We start from the raw sequence: 16504 nt of genomic DNA on the forward strand, positions 1-16504 counted from the left end.
TTACATTTGTCATACATATTGTAGCATAAGCTATGTGTCTTTCCAGAAGAGTGAGCTGAAACTCAATCTACCTCTTCTGCTGAAATCACTAACCGCAAAAATGAAGACAGACATACAGTTTCAGTCTGGATGCTATATTATAGCCAATGGCAAAGTAGTGATTTCTGGGGAGTATTTATTTCAGATACTTCATAACTGTTATAAGGGGAATAAAAAAAACAAGGGAGAAGGTTCATTTTTAGTCTGAGTTCGTGCAAATGCAGTGATAAAGGCCAGACATTAATCTTAAGGTATGCAGAAGAACATTGAAATGCTTAGAGATGCAATGAAAAAAGTTTGAAAAACAAGTCTAAATCACAGCTGCCATCAAAAATACAATCAATAAGGTGGTTATGCTTATTATTTGAACATGGAAATGTATTTTCCATCTTCAGTTTTTCTTTTATTTGCTTATACAGGGAAACTCAAGGGAACAAATGCTTATCCGCAGTAATTGTAAACCACAGAAGAATCACAGTCAGAAAAATATTTTCCTTGAAAGCTCTTTGGTAGACATTTGGAAAGATATTGCTCTTTGCAGGGTGGAGAAGGGAGAAAGATGTATGGCTTTGTGGGTATAAAGTTTTTAAAGGATTTTAAAAAGAGGACGGTTCCCCTTCCCCTCAATATTATCACTTTTTAAAAAAGTATCTCCAGGTTTCTCTTTTCAGCGCATATCCTGTAGGAAACTATGAGAAGTTGATGACTAAGATGTCTAAAATAAGACACCTTTGAACCTCATGTACCGAATCCCCAAACCTTGTCATTAACTTTGCACTTTGCTCCTGTCTCTTTAAAAAAAAATCACACGCTTGAAGTCTCCTTCTGGTTGTATAAACTCTGTGTGTGGGTAAGGACACAGGGCAATCCAAGATTTCAAACAACTAAATAAGAACAAAAACATTTACAGAATGTAAAGCTGTGTGGCTTTTTGACTCTGTAAATAAAGTGCAAGACTTTCAAATGTCAAAATTCAAACATTAAACAAAAAAGTTGTGCAAAATGGCATTATAAATCATGCACTGGTAACATCTAATTACTGTGAATCATAACTTTGTATCCCTTGTCTATAGTACAGCGATGGTACTGAAATGTAGGAGTGCTGCATTTGTTCTTGAACCCTGGTTTTTTCATGTTCATGAATTTCAAAAGAACAGTCTTACCTGACAGAGATGTGCTTCCTAAATGAGAGTGTGGTGCCTGTACCTTTTTACGTGTACCCTCTACTGCAGTAGTAGAAGTACCACCCTTTATTTTTTAAAAAAACCAATTAATAATGTAAATATCTTTAGAGTAATAATTGTAAGATTAGCATGTTTCCAGGTTAGGATATAGCTAACTTCAGGTTAGCCCAAGAAAGAGGCAAACGCATCCAGACAATATTTCTTCTCATTTTCTGTAAGCAGCTCTGGCATCAGTCTCCCCCTGGAGACACCAGTCTCGTCCCGGTGCTTCCAGAGACATCCTAAACTCAGAACAACATAGGACAACTGTGAGGTGGCTAGTGCCAGGTGGGATTAATCCTGCCCGAGGTCAGCTTGCCTGGCTGAGGGTGTGCTGAGGAGGGAGGGAGTTGGGACAGGGCTGTGCGTGCCTGGCAAGCCCAGGTCTGTGGCTGGGGATCCTCAGGGATGCTTTGGCCAGTGGTAAATGTGACAGCACACTGTTCTACACCCACCCCCTCCCGGCATTTTTTTTTTTTCTTTTTAGTGGCATCTGTCCTGGTGCTCTTGTGGGCAGAAAAAAGGTCGTTATTTTATTTAGGGAGGATGGGCTGAGCCTCTTGCCTGTGCCTGGCATCTGCGTGTGCCGTCCCCCCCATGACAGTGTTGCGTGGCCACCACCGCTGCCCTCCAGGTGCCTCCTGCCCAGGGAAGCGCCCGCCGCCTGACCCAGAGCCACCACTTTCCTGGCCTGACACAAGCACACCAGTGTGCATCCCTGTCAGGGCAGGCCGCTGTCGTGTGGCTGCACACCAGCTCAGCGGCGTTTAGCTCCCCATCACCGGGAAAGCCAGCGCAGGCAACCTTCCTGAGCACCCTCGGCCAGCTGAGGCAAGCCATTGCCTCCAGAGGAACATGAGCTTGTTTTTTCATGATGCTTCTCCACCCCAACATTTCAGGGAGACATAGACCTTTATTGTTTTGCCTGATGCAGCAAAATGGGAAGGTGGGGAAGGTGGCAGTGGCATTCCAAACCTTGCCAGTGTGATGGCCACACAAAGCAGCAGAAGCCGTTTTCACTGTAATTTGCTTTATAAATCTGTGAGTGGAAATAATTTCTGGGAACAAAAATGTGCAGGACTTTTTTTTTCACTCCTGGATGGAGAACGGAGGGGACTCAAAGGAGATAAATCCCTGAGAACGTGGCTTTGAACTGCACCACTGCACATGTCCCGTCTTGCTCCCTGGATGCCGTTCAATGCCTGCACTCCTTGCTCACCTGAAACTCTGAACTGCGACATGTTCTAATCTCCTCATTAACAAGAAGAAAGGCCTGTGCTATTCCAGTTTTGCACCTGCATACCTCGTTTGAAATGGCAGTAACGTGGTGATTAATCTAAGCAGAGCATATTTTAAAGAGGCTGATATGTTCTCTAATGATGGGCCAGGCATCTACCTTTTATCACTTATCTGTATCTATATTCAGCTCATTTAAATTCTCATGCACAATGTTCTCTTTACTAGGAAATACATTCTTATCTCTTTTCACGCTGTGTAAATATCTTCACTTTGTGCCAAGTTATGTCTAATGGCTCAAAGCAAATCTTTACCTCACCTATGGTATGCTAAAGTCTTCCTTTCTAATAAAATAAAAAATTAATAGCATATTTGCCATCAAATTCACATTAGGAGGGACAGCATGCGAGGCAGCATTAGTTACAGAGCTCTCCAAACTGTAAATCTATAGTTGACTCCAGCTGTGTTTGCACTGTTTCGGACTCATTACTACTATTTTTATTCCAATAGGTGGTGCTGTGTTGAAACCTAAATAATTTTCAAAATTTATGCTAATCTATATGCCTTCCTTGAAACTATTATCAAATTATTATTCATACAAATTCTTACATACAATCTGAAAGAAATGTTCCTATTCTGAACAGTAAAAATAGCGGGTGCTGGAGGACAGTTGTCGGCAGCTCAGTGAGTTTTATTTGCAGAGGGGTTTTTGGGTTTTGTTTTTGTTGTTCGTTTTTTTTTCTCAGCAGTTGTTGTAACCATGTGTTTAAAACCGAGCCACACAGGCTCCCAGAACAGGAACATTCTGTGTCGATGAGGCCCATCCCTTGTTACTTGTGGCTCTGTCATGCAATCCTTGCACAAATTTATAACGACTAATCTTAAAACAAGTTGTTCCAAAAACCTAGTCCTGCAAGGATAAGAAATCTTCCCATCTCCATCCTAAATTTATTTGTGGGTTGTTTTTCTCTCAATGGTGTCTATTAAGAAACGTCATATTGTGTCCAGGCCTTAGATCTGCTTGACCTGATTTTTGCTAACAACACAAAACTCTTTTAATCAGCTTTTTTGTTTCTTGCAGTCTTTGATTATCCCTTCACTGCGCTGATTCTAGTTCAGGCTCATCGTTCTTGAACACAGAACTGAATGCTGTATTTCGCATCACTCCAGTAGTTTGCAAGGGAAGAGTGCAAGGCAACACCCTTCCATGTCTACTGTCACATCTCTTCTTTTATGGATGCACCGCTCTGCAAGTTCATTGTCATCCTACCATCAACCTGTAGACCCAGATCTTTTCATCTCAGTGCTTGTTTCCGGTTGCTGAGCTCCTCAATTACAGGATAAGTCTATGGTGGTGGCTCCCATAACTCGTTCTGTTACAACATCGTGTCCACAAGTTCTTCCTGTTTGCTTCCCTGGTGTTTCCCAAATCTGTCCTCAGCAGATTTCATCAGAAAATTTCATCACTACGCTTCTTCCTATTCTGTCAAAAATACATTAACGCCCCCCACCCCCCCAACCACAATCCCAAGATAATTTCAGTGGTACTTCCTGCAACAGAATTCTTCTTTCAGATCAAGGTCCCCATACACGTCACTTTTTGTTGCGCCCCTTTTAGCAATTACTCAATTATCACTCTTTTTCAAAATTGAAATGCACCTGAATTAAGTGAATTGTTTGTAAAGGAGGAGTAGAAAGATAGAAGAAAAGTCCCCAAAGCTCCTAGTGGGCTACTTTTCCCAGGCTTTGAAAAATGGTGTTTTTTGTTTTGTTTTGTTTTGTTTTGTTTTTTTTAAATTAAAAAAAAAACATTACCTCACCATAGATTTGAACTGTTTTTCCTGGAAGTTGACGAAGGTTTTGCCATTGATTTCGATTGTACCTTAGGGTCTGATGCTGTCTCCAAGGAAGCAAACAACAATGCCCAAATGACTAATGTTTAATGAGATTTTCTATGCAGTTATGAAAACAAAGGATATTAGATACTTGATTTCTCTTGATTTAAATTAAAAAAAACCTCAGTTGCTACCTGTTTGCATCTTAGAGACAAATAGGTGCCCTCTCTCCCCTCCATGTTTTGAAAAACAGACCTGAAGAGCCTATCATTTGCAATGAGGTAATCAAATTAATCTCTGCAGTTTGGTGGAGGTTTATATAAAGGATCAAATACGTGTTTTTTTATTCTTTCGATCCATGTTTTCACAACCTCGGTACTTTACAATGACGTCAATGTTTCCAAACATAACTATTTTGGCTTAAAACCTATGTCCACTTCTATTTATTCAATTTTGTATTAATGGGATTTAATGAATTTTGAAGTAATTAATTAACTTCTGAATTAATTAAATTAATTAGCTGTATTGTACTTCTACCTTTGAAAACCATATTCTTTATTTTAGGTGTAAAAATGACCAGTAGTTTTGGAATTTAAAAGGTCTGCATAGCCCAAATCATACTTGATTTCTAAACTGTTGAACATGCGTCTTTTTAAAAGCCATTACCCTTAGGTATCTTTAAAAAAATAAGATAATCAAGTTGCTCTGAGACACCCTAATACAAGTTCCTATTTCTGGTTCCAAAATTTGACTTTGAAGATGCTGCCTCACTAAATATTTTTCATTTGTCATCCTCATTCAGTGGCCCTGACCTAGTTCATAGTGCCTTTATGTATGAAACAGCTGCTCTGCTGTTTTGTCTTTGTTTCTGCAAAGACATAACATGTTCTCTTCCATAAGGTACTGAAAAGCTGCTCCGTTGTTAGCATAATTTGGACTCTTCTGAATGTTTCAGTGTTGGAAAAAAAAGACTTATACCTGGAGTTCTAATAGGAGAAGCAGTGGGCTTCAATTTTCTTGGCAAAATGAAAGTTGTCCAATTACAAGTTAATGCAAGAACAATAACTGTAGGTATGTGAACAGTGAATATATGTTGAGAAATCTGTGGGCTACAGTGTATTGTGCCTGACCGATGTAGGGATGGGAAACTAAAGAGGCTTAGAGGCTTTCGGTCTCATTTCTACCCATTCACAGCGCATTACCCAAAGGTCTTTCCTCTTTGTGCACGCTGAATAGGCCGATTGCTGCAGTGTTGCATGGAGTGATCCTGTCTCCCCGGAGAAGGAATTAGGGAGCGTTTCCCTTTCCCGTACCAGGAGGGGAAAGAGGCCAAGAGCACTGTTGGGAAGGGGAGTGCACCTCTGGGCACCGCTGAAAGAGTTTCTTCATTCAGTCCTACAGATTTCCCACCCTTGAAGGTACTTAGGTAACTAACGCTGCTGAGATAATTGGAAATCAGCAGCTAAAATAGCTTTAGGTATTGGATCAACATCTTTGGGAACTCCTGCTACATTCGAAGACACCCCTGTATATACTCTTGCCAACAGATAGCACTCAAAATCCCACAGTGGGATTCTTTTACGTACTACACCTAACACCCGGATCTTCAGTCTCAAGGACAAAAGCTGGCTAACCCACTAGTTTTTGTGTGAAGGGAAAAACTAGATTTTTTGATTGTTGTTGATTTGGTTTTCATCTGAGCTCCCTAAAAGCTAACCTGAAGGGAAACAAATGGTTCTCACTGCTTGCTGATTTTCATAGAGCAAAAGCAGGAAGCTCCTGAGGGTCCACAAGCCGGGGCAGAAAGGTTCCTCACCCAGCTGCGGATGTTATCATTTGCAATGCACATTAGGTTTCCAGCATGTGACACCGCCTTGTCCTACCCTGATTGCATCATTGCTGGTGTAGGGAATGGGAAGGAGACTGTTCACAAACCACCATTCCAGAAGAAAGTTGTCAGCATTCCCAAAATGTGTTTATGAGCATTAATAGTGTTAACTTTAATGAATCACTAGCCAGAATTGTGTGAGCAAAAGGGTGAGGCTTCGAGAGATCCTGGCAGTCAGATGAATCAGAAGTTGGCTTCGTCTGGCCTTTTTGCTTCCACAAACATGAAAGATATGGCAGTGCAATTATTCCTACACAGTCCTTTGGACTAGTTCGATTCTGTGTGCTGAAACCCCCGAAATCAGGGCTGAGTTCTGGCAACTGCCCATGGGGAGGACTAAAGCACTCCTAGATAAGTCTGTGCATAAACAGACAAAACCACTATCACTATCAGCTTACTCCTGTGCCTTGCATATCCATGCTGCTTTGTATTCTTTCTCACAGTCTTTGCAGCTCATCAAGGGTGGCACAAACTAGCTGGAATAACTGGAATGGATAAATACCATCCAGCTTGCTAGGACAAGCAAAAGCTCATGCCTCCCAAGAAGGGCTGCAGGGAGCTGGAATGCAGAGCTTCCTTCCAGATCTGAAAAGAGCATTTCCAGAGACAATATCCACAGAGAGCCTCACATATTAATAAGTAACACATTTAAGATAATTGTGGTCAGATTTTTTAATTTCAATTTTAACAATATGGTCTGTTTTATCTACTCAGAGGAAAGAAACAAATAGTAATGAAAGGATGGTCTGAACTTCATTTTCACTTGAAATTTCCTTAGGCTTCTTGTATATTACATAGATCTCAGATAATTCCATCTATGCTTTGCTCTAGTAAGGCGTTAGTTAAGGGACATTAATGGTAAGTTTGTTGTTTTTCTGATTTAGCGCACATACATGCATGTTTTAGCATTGCTGCACATTTATTCTGGTTTTGCTTGGCTTTTCAGTGGTCGATTTATAACATTTTTTTAAGTGTATCCATGTGTATCATTCTCATATATTGTGTATTAATCTACAGCTAGTTTTAATTAAGGTAGCTTCAATATGGGAAGCAACTGACTGCTGGCAGAACAAGTAGCTCCACTCAAATTAACTTACCATGTCAAGGCAGGGCAGGGCAAAAGTAAAACCTTCCCCAACATCCTTCATTTATCAGCTGAAACTAAGACACAGACATCAGAGAAATATACGTATCTGAAATTCTATAACTGTGTGGTGTAGGGTCTGAGCCTAATTGGGATTTCAGTCATGCCTTGACCAGGTGCTTTTCCTCCACCTGAAGGTGAATTTTGCTTGCATGAAACAAAGGAAAGATCAAGCACGCCAAGCAATGTACTAATGGTGTGCCGGCAAAGCTGGCGACTCGTTGTGGTTTTTAGAGCTTCTTTCTCAGTTTAATCACAAATACGTTCCCCTGGAACATAACATAGAACATAGAGAATTATGTTTTAAATGCGGAACTGATATGAACAAAAATAATCAAGAAAAAAACTAAATACCTTCAGTCAGTGCCATGTGCAGTATTTGTATCTTTGCATCTCTGTGATAGATCAGTTATCAGGAACAATAATTAAGCAGACAATTATGGACATATAGCTTAAAGTGATAGTGACAATGCTAAAGTAAGTTACTTTCATTTAATAATATAATCATCACTCTTCAGTCATTACAGTCACTGTGGCATGCAGTAAACAAAAGCAAAAAAGCCAGATTTGAAGTGCTTTAGGGGAAAAGGTATGATCTTAATTTTTATGAAAGAACTAATATTAGGGTTTCTAACCCCCTTTCCTTCCCCTTCCCTTCCCCCCCAGATAATCAAGAAATTAAATAAAAAGTCCCAAAGTAATTCTAAGTACAGCTGTTATTCCAAATGAAGGGACTATTAGTTGTGGGGGCCTGACAAATTTTGGCCTTTCGAATAAATGTAATTTTAAAAGTCATGCTGTGTAAACCTTCATCTCAAAGAGGGGAACTGTTTGGAGATTTTTTAATATACAGGTTTCTTCACAGAAATTGAATATTTTTGTTTGGAAAAGAAGTAATTATACAGCAAATAAAGTCACTTCATTGCGCCATAGGTTCCCTATAGGAAGTTATGTTGACATAGCTGTAGCGTTTTATTATACTGCTGTAATTCTGCTGGTCTATTTGCATGTGTAGGCAAGCGATAAGGAAGAGCTGTACTCCTAAACTGCTTTAAAATTTATTCAGAGATGAGTGACTCTCCTTCAAGGTTTGCTAAGTCTGAGCTATGGGACTTATAGCACATAGTACACTAAATAAACAAGATCTGGGCCTGAAATTTGGGTAACGTTTTAAAGTATCCTGCTCTTGGATCCTAATCTGTCTGTTTCTTTAGGTTCCTAATAGCCAAGTGGATTTGTGAATCTCTTTCAAACACCGTCTTCTTGAGATTGAGTTGTAAAAGGACTTGCCGCAAATCACATCAGACCTTTTTGCCGCCATCAGCCATTTAAATCTGAAGTACCTCTAGGAAAATGTTGTTTAAATGGCCCATAGCTTATGGAAAACTAGACTTTACAAGGAGAAGGAGAGCTTGTAATTGAAAAAAAAAAAAAAAGTTTTGAAGAGAAAACCCAAACAAACAACAAAGCCCAGCAGTGCTGGACAATGAGAGTATCTCTTCCTGTCCTTGAGACCAGACACAACAAAGCTGACATCCATCTCTTCAGTGACCTTCCTCTTCCCATAGGTACTGTGGTGGTGAGAACTGTGAGGTGAGGACAGGTGGGGTTTATCCCCTAAGCATACCACCGTGCTAATGCCGTTATGGGACACAAGGCTTGGTACCACATTAGTGCAGCTGGTCCTCCTTCAGCTGTCTGAAAGCCGGGGCAGAGCACAAAGTGTCCTGGGGAGGAAGGGCAGGCTCAGTCCTCATTTTGTCCTTGGCTGTCTGCTGGTGATATGGTTAACAGGAGAAGGGGTGATCCTACTCAAACTCTCTTTGGTGAAATCCTGTTTCTCTGACGTGGCTGCAGCAGGGAAAGGCAAGATGGGTCTCCTCACACCTCGGTGACATACTCTGGAAAAAGTGGTGGCAAATCAGCTGTGGGGGAAACCTGGGAAGCTCCTGTGAGTTAGAACTGGTGACTGGAGACCTCCTGAAGTGGGACACCTTGTATTCGGCTCCAGCAGCGAGAGGGGAAAATGGAGATCTCTAAGTATGGAAAGGGCATCCCACTGTGGGAAGCGGCTGGCCTGGCTAGAGCTCTGCACCCAGGACACAGCAGGAAGAAACGGCGGCGGATGGCCATGCCACTCATAGATCCCAAGCCAGCAGCTCCAGTCTGTGCTGAGCCCCAAAGCTCTGTCCTGTCCCTGTCCCCTTTCAGGGCAAAGCTCATGCTGAAAGCAAGGTAGGACTTCTCAGACGAAACAGTCTTTGTGTTTCTCCCCTACAAATGGAGACCGGTATATGTCGTACAGGTTATTAAGCAATCATAGGATTTATACCACAGCGGGGACTGGAATCCATCCTTGGTGATCTAAAGGAGAGCGAAAAACCCCATTTCACAACAGCCAAGCATCAAGCAATCTTTTCCTATAAATGTCTTTTTTTTTTTTTTCCCACTTTTCTGGTGGTTTCAGATAAAATGTCAAAGTATTTGCATAAGAAGTTCAAAATGTTAGTGCCACTATGTCATGAAGGGTTTGAATAGCTCTAATTACAAGACGAATCATTCCAGTACTTATGAGTAGAGTGCAAAGAAAGGATATTGAGAACAAACACATTTCTCAAACTAGAGTTTTGCATACTTATAAATGTGGATGAATGCAAGATACTGTAATTGAAATTAATATTAAGAAATCAATTGAAAAGAGTATACAAAGCTCTACAGCTTTTGAACACTGTAGCTGAAATAAAGATCAACACGTACAAGATTGTATAAATGATTTTTTAAAATAACTTTTACAGCTGAGTGCTTTCAATATGCTAGAGCTACAGACCCAGTCTGCATATGAAATGTTGGATATTCCAGTACTGCATGTCAATTCATAATTAAGTACATTAAGTGTTGCAGCTACAGGAACAGGGTACTCTTTTTCTTCTGGAGGGTCAGATGAATCATAGCAGTAATAGTTTCATTCTTTGTGGTTTGAACTTTTAGAGTCAAATCCTGTACTACTGAGATCAGAAGCAGCCCTGTGTATGTCTTCGGGAGAACTAAGCATCAGAAAGATTAAATAAAAAGAATATATATATGTGATTCTTATTTTCTCTCCCGTGCACTGTAGTTTTTTGTGTTTAAAGTTACGACGCTGTCACAAAAGCAGTGGCCGGCGTATAGGAATATGCTTCTATTGTTCTTAGGCATCTTTCCTGCAGATTGTAAAAGTTTGGTTTTGTTTTCCCTACGTGCCTCGGCGCTTCTGGTTCCATCTGGAAGTGGACATCAAAGCGCTGCAGTCCCACAAGCAAGCTAGCATTTCTCTCTTGAAGTGAAGCAGGAAGCCCTTGGAAGGCTCACAAAGAGGCACGCCGTCGCAGGCCTGCATCCAGGGCGCCGCAGAAATTCATCGCTCCTACTCACTTCAAGGGGCACCAGCTCATGTTTTTGAAGGCTGATGTTTAGGTACGCTGCACAAACCTACCTGGACAGCTTATGGCCTGGTTTTATACTCCACCGCAATACATCTGTTTTAGAAGGAAAGGCCCCTTTTCAAGCACAGTATTAGAGTAATCAGACAGAAAGCAGAGGAGAAGCTCATTCAAGTTAACTGGCAACATGCTGTGCACATTATGAGACCTCACTTTCAGTAGGCTCATAAATTCCACAGTATTATGAATGGGGCTGTGTTGAAGAACAAAGCAAAATGGGCTGCCTTTAAACATGATTCCGTTCCTGCGCTTCCCTCCTCTGAAGGTTGGTAACTTCTGAATTAGAGTAATTACTACAGCTTCTGGTTCTCAGCAATTAGTCTCCTTCCTGCTTTAACATACACAGTATTTGAAAGGTCAGGCCAGAAACAGAGAGATTCTCTCCCACTGTGTAGCTGACCACACCATCTTGAGTGTCTGCATACGTATATGTCTAGCTAGAGATGTGTATTTGTCTTTATAGAAGGGACCAACTGTGAATGTCCCTTTGATGTTTTTCAGGAGCTCTTCAGAAAATGTTTTAAAGATGTGCTTAGCTGAACTTCCACGTAATTTTGTGCTTAGGAATACAGACTACGTACAGCCACCATTACTGTTGTTTAGAATGACCCCTTTTTAGAGGTATAAAGAAACATAAAAGGTAAGATATAGGTACAAAATTGTATTTTAAGAGTGCAACACTAACTTACTTAATCAGATAATTTCAATTCCTTTGCTACAGATACAAAGATAAAAGGCAGAAAGTTTCACCTGATAAGGAAAGGCATAACTGCGTGAAAAAAAAAACAAACAACCCAGCCTTTTCAGTTCCCTTCGGGTTTGGATTCAAGCTGCAGCTGTGAGCTGAGCTCACGGCTGGCTGCTGCCAAAAGGGGGAAGTCTTGCTCTCCGCACCTCCTTCCCCACGCCGCCTCCCGGCCCCTTCCTTCCCTCAGCCACCGGGCAGACGCCCCTGCAGCCAGCGCTGGCATCCCTCTGCCCAGGACACCAGCCAGCTTAATCCCTGGCAATAGATAAATAAATAAATAAATAAATGTATGTTGGTTTTGTTTTTGGGAAGGTGAGGGGACTGTTTTTCTTACTTTTTTTTTTTTTTTTTTTTTTTTTTTGGAACCGTTTTAGCTTCCTGGGTGGACAGACAAGGGGTATAGCTGGCTGCTGGGGAAAGGAGAGCAGGGAAGATGGGGATGAACAGAGCAGATGGATGCCAGTGGCAGCAGGGTCTCCTCCCTCTTCTGTGGTGCAGAGCCATGAGTTCATCTCCGGACACTTTAAGAAACCATAACTTTACAACACAAAGGGGTCAGAACAAACGGTTTGGTTTTGATGGATCCAAAACCAACATTTTGCTTTTATGTGGGTTTTGCATGAAGCCAAATTATTAAAGTCGGATCTCAAAATATTTCCTTTTACATGAGAAAGACCCATTTATTCTCAAATGATTTTTTGGTCTTTATTTTTCAATGAAATGATTACAGAGTTTCAGATGAAATATCATCTAGAACCTTATCATGGGAATACTGGTTTTGAGATTTTCCCTTAAATTTCACTTAAAAGAATTTGGCAGATTTGGTAAAAAAACTCAGGAAATCAGATGACCTGGATGATTTTTTTTTGGAGATTCCAAATAAAAAAGTTCCTTGAAAAATGTAACTGAGATCAAACGCATCTTCTGGCACATGCACATGCAAGGCTGCTAGGGTCTTGTGGGGAGATGCAGGGGCTTACAGGATCTCCGTAACATTTACCTTCTTCTCGTCTGGTGTTCTCTCTCCTCTGATTCATTTGAAGCTGACTCTGGGTCCTGGATGAAGGTCAGCTGATGAAGTCCAACTAAGAGCTAGTGTCTTTCCAGATAAAACAGAGACTAAGTACCTGCTGATCTCGGCTGCCTGTATAAATCAGAAATGACTCCACTGAAATTGGTCAGTGGAATGATTTGGCTTTCCTGATTCTCCTCTGTAGTATGGTAATGCTTGGACAACTCGAGCAGGACCAATCCCTCTCTGTACTGGACGTGGTACAAGTATGTAGCGATGGGCATGCAAACTCATGACTGATTTTCTGTGAAGTTTGGCTGCATGAAGTGAATGTCTGCACTCAAAAAAATTGGATTTAAAAAAAAAAAAAGCTAATCCCATCTCCAGACTTACCTGTAGCCTAATGCAAAAAGAACAAAACTGATCTGTCTGAAGGGATTCTCAGTGGGGCGTGCCGTATTAACTTCAAATTGGTGATTACCTGACACCTTCTGGCCCTGAGCTCTGGCACAGAGAAACTGTACCCTGCAGCCGGGCTGTACCGTGCCATCAGACAGGGTCTTTGTAAAGCTCTTGGGGTGGGGGGTGGTGTCGGGGGGAAGCAAGTGCAGACATGGGACTAAAAACATTTTTACATTGTTTTGAAACTGAAGTGAGGTGATTATTAAGTTTTCCATGAGTCATCTGGCATTACTAACTTAGACAAAATTGTATATAGCACTTTGGTCTGCAGTTTACCCCTTCTCACTCTTCCATACCTAATTTTCTGTTCTCAAACAAGACAGATAATTTTACTCAAAAAGGGGCACTACCAGGAAACGGAGCCCCACAGGCCCTGTGTCCCTCCCTGGCAGCTTTTCCTCCTGGAAGGCTTGGCTGAGATTACGTGCCAGGAGATGAAGGATTACGGTTTTCCCTCACAGCAATGGTGCAGTTCAGGGTTCACGAATGGCATCTGGCCTCACAGAAAGCAGGGAGCTGCCTGTTAAAGAGCAAATCTCCTCCATCACTGGTGATGGTGGCTCCTGCCAGCACTGCTATGCCAGTGACTGCATCTGGCAGAGGCACGGTGGGTTCCCCTACTTAGTCGCCACTGTTACTGATGAAGGTCTTTTTGTGGCTCAGTATGGACATATTATTTTCCCTAGCTTAGACGCCCCCAGGATCTCTCCCTTTTTCTCTGAAGCTCCCTCCCTCTCTCAAGGCTGGTTGTTCGGATGCTGGAGTGTTACTGGTATCTGTCTTGCAAACGTGCAGTCTCCCATGCCAGGAAAGGGTTGTAGCAAGGCTCCCCTGAGCTATGCCATCTCTTTTTCCTGCTCTCATGCTGTGAACATCTTTTTCTTTCGCGCTCTCAGACCAGACGTTTACAGTTAATGAGCTGGGTGTGGGCAACCCCAGTCTCTGCTCTCCCAGATGCAGAGCCTCTCAGGGCAGAAGCCTTCAGCACTTGCTCCAGAAGGGATTTCTAGCTTTTTACTAATCCCAGTCTGCTAAGGATAATACCCAAGAGCCCTGGTAACAACCTTCCTTATCATCTTAGGTCCCACAGCTAGGAAAGAGATGGGAGAGCGTTATGAATATGATAAGACAGGGCATTGCAGTGCTTTCATTCAGTCCAAATACCTCCAGATGAGGCTGTGCGGAGCTTGCATGTCAACAGGGCCTTTAGTCCAGTTTATCAATTCATGGATGATAAATAAAGGCACAGTGTTGCTAAGATCCTGATGGCCTAAGTATATAAGGGAGGATTTAACATCCATAGAAAAGGGTCATATTTTGTATTAGAGCAACAGATAAAATTGGAAAGGATGAGTTTTTATCCTTGAGTGAAGGGGCTTGTACATTGCTTTGGGTATGTTGGTCATAGCAGTAACCAGCTGCTGTCTCCATATGAGCTGGTGTACTGGGCTCAGCTGGGATACATAATTTTCTTCCTAGCAGGCTGTGTGGTGCTATGTTTTGGATTTGTGACCAAAAGAATGTTGATAACACACCCATCTTTAGCTATTGCTGAGTAATGTTTGCACGGTGCCAACGTCTTCTCTGTTGCTCATGCTGCCCCACCAGCAAGTAGGCTGGTGATGGGCAATGAATTGGGAGGAGACACAGCGCAGACAGCTGACCCCAAAGGGATATTCCCTACCATGTAGCATGATGCTCAGCAACAAAACTGGGGGGGAGTTTGCCAAGGGCTGCCAGTGAGTGGCGACTGGCTGGTGGTGATTCCTTGCTTTTGCATCACTTGTTTTCCTTTGTTTTGTTTTGTCTTTTTTACTTATTAAAATGTTTTTCTCTCAACCTGTGAATTTTCTCACTTTTCCCCTTCCAATTGTCTCCCCCGCCCCGCTGCGGGGGACATAGCTGCCTACCAAGGTTAACACACAACATCTGTGTAATGAGTTTTTATTTTGAATATGACTCTCTACAAACGTCTATGCCTGTTACTCAGAGATTAGACTCCTCCATGGCTCCTCCAAGCATGGGGATGTGCTGGTAGGACCACACCTGAAGTGTGTGCGGAAAGTGTTCAAAAGGGTTTAAGTCATCCCAAACTTTGGTCTAATACATTCGCATCTCCACTGCATAAACTAAACTGGAACCATCAGCATAAAAATGGAAGTTCTGGCGGAGGAAAAGGCCACAGAGGAAAAGGCAGGCATATCAAAGCAAGGCGAACAAAAGTAACGCAGAGTTTCTCTGAGGGGCTGTAGCATGGTCTGTAAATTTCTGAATGGCAATTTCAGAGTTAAAGGTAATGAGGGAGCCTCCAGTGGTTCATTGCCTGGAGAAAGCAATTCTGGTGGCTCTTTCATTGCACAACTGAGACCAAATAAATTTGTACATTTGCCATATACGGTACAACTGGCCACTCAGAAAAAACAAGCATGAAATTATTTCTTTGAGAAGATACTGGCTGTGACATGGAGCTGTGGTAGGTTATCTTTCCCTTTCCTGATCAACATGGCCTTTTGCTAAGAACTGAATGCCGGGAGGTGCTTGCAGGCTCTTCATGCCTTAGATGTATCCAGACTCACCAATTAACTTCCCCAGCATTGGTCTGCCACAACTGAGCTTAGAAAATGAAGCATTTCCTCATTTAAGCAACGCTTAGAGAGCACTCTCTGTTGCTGGTTCCACCTGCCAGGGAGCGACATCTGTATATCAGGGGAAGAACAGAGTCCACAGAAATTCTGGAGCTTCCGTAAAAGCCATTTCTCTCTTTTCTGACAAGCTGCTTTTCCTCCCATCCGCATTCTCCGCACAATTGCTTCTCGGAACCAGGCCCCCAACAAGGTATTGTTTGAAAGGGATAAACATAGCAGACCTGGATTGTTAAACATTTGACAAGTGTTTGTGATATTTCACAGCTGGCACATAAAATACCTTGTGGAAGGACCAGGCTTAAGGCTTGTTAGCAGCTCTCCGTGGAGCAAAAAAAACCTGTTTGTTCTGAATTCGGCTTCCTCTTTTTGGTCAGGAAGATACTCCCAGGCACTCAGGGAAGGTAACGTCATTTTTCTCCTCCTTCATCCATTGTCTTTTTTAACACTTGACTTCCCACAATACACAACTCTTATTTTTCAGCATCTCTCTCTTCCACTCCTGCTCTCACTCTGCTCCAGGAAAGGGCTCAGATCACACTAAGGCTGCGCTGAAGTACAAAACCAAGTGTAGTCCAGAGAAATGAAGTTCTCCAGCTGCCCTTGGCCATTCTCTCAGTGTTGGTGCTGCTCCGGTGCTGACTTTTAAATATATAAATAAGGCCTCATGTCCTTTTGAATTGCCTTATTTTTCTTCAGCTTCAGCACTGGCAGCTGCATGTTGTGCTTGGTCCCCTGTTGGCTTTGGAGCCCTCCCACCATATTGTCTCATGTTGATCGTACCTAACAGTTCACA

Source organism: Larus michahellis, chromosome 3 (assembly GCF_964199755.1).
Source record: "Larus michahellis chromosome 3, bLarMic1.1, whole genome shotgun sequence".
NCBI lineage: Eukaryota > Metazoa > Chordata > Aves > Charadriiformes > Laridae > Larus > Larus michahellis.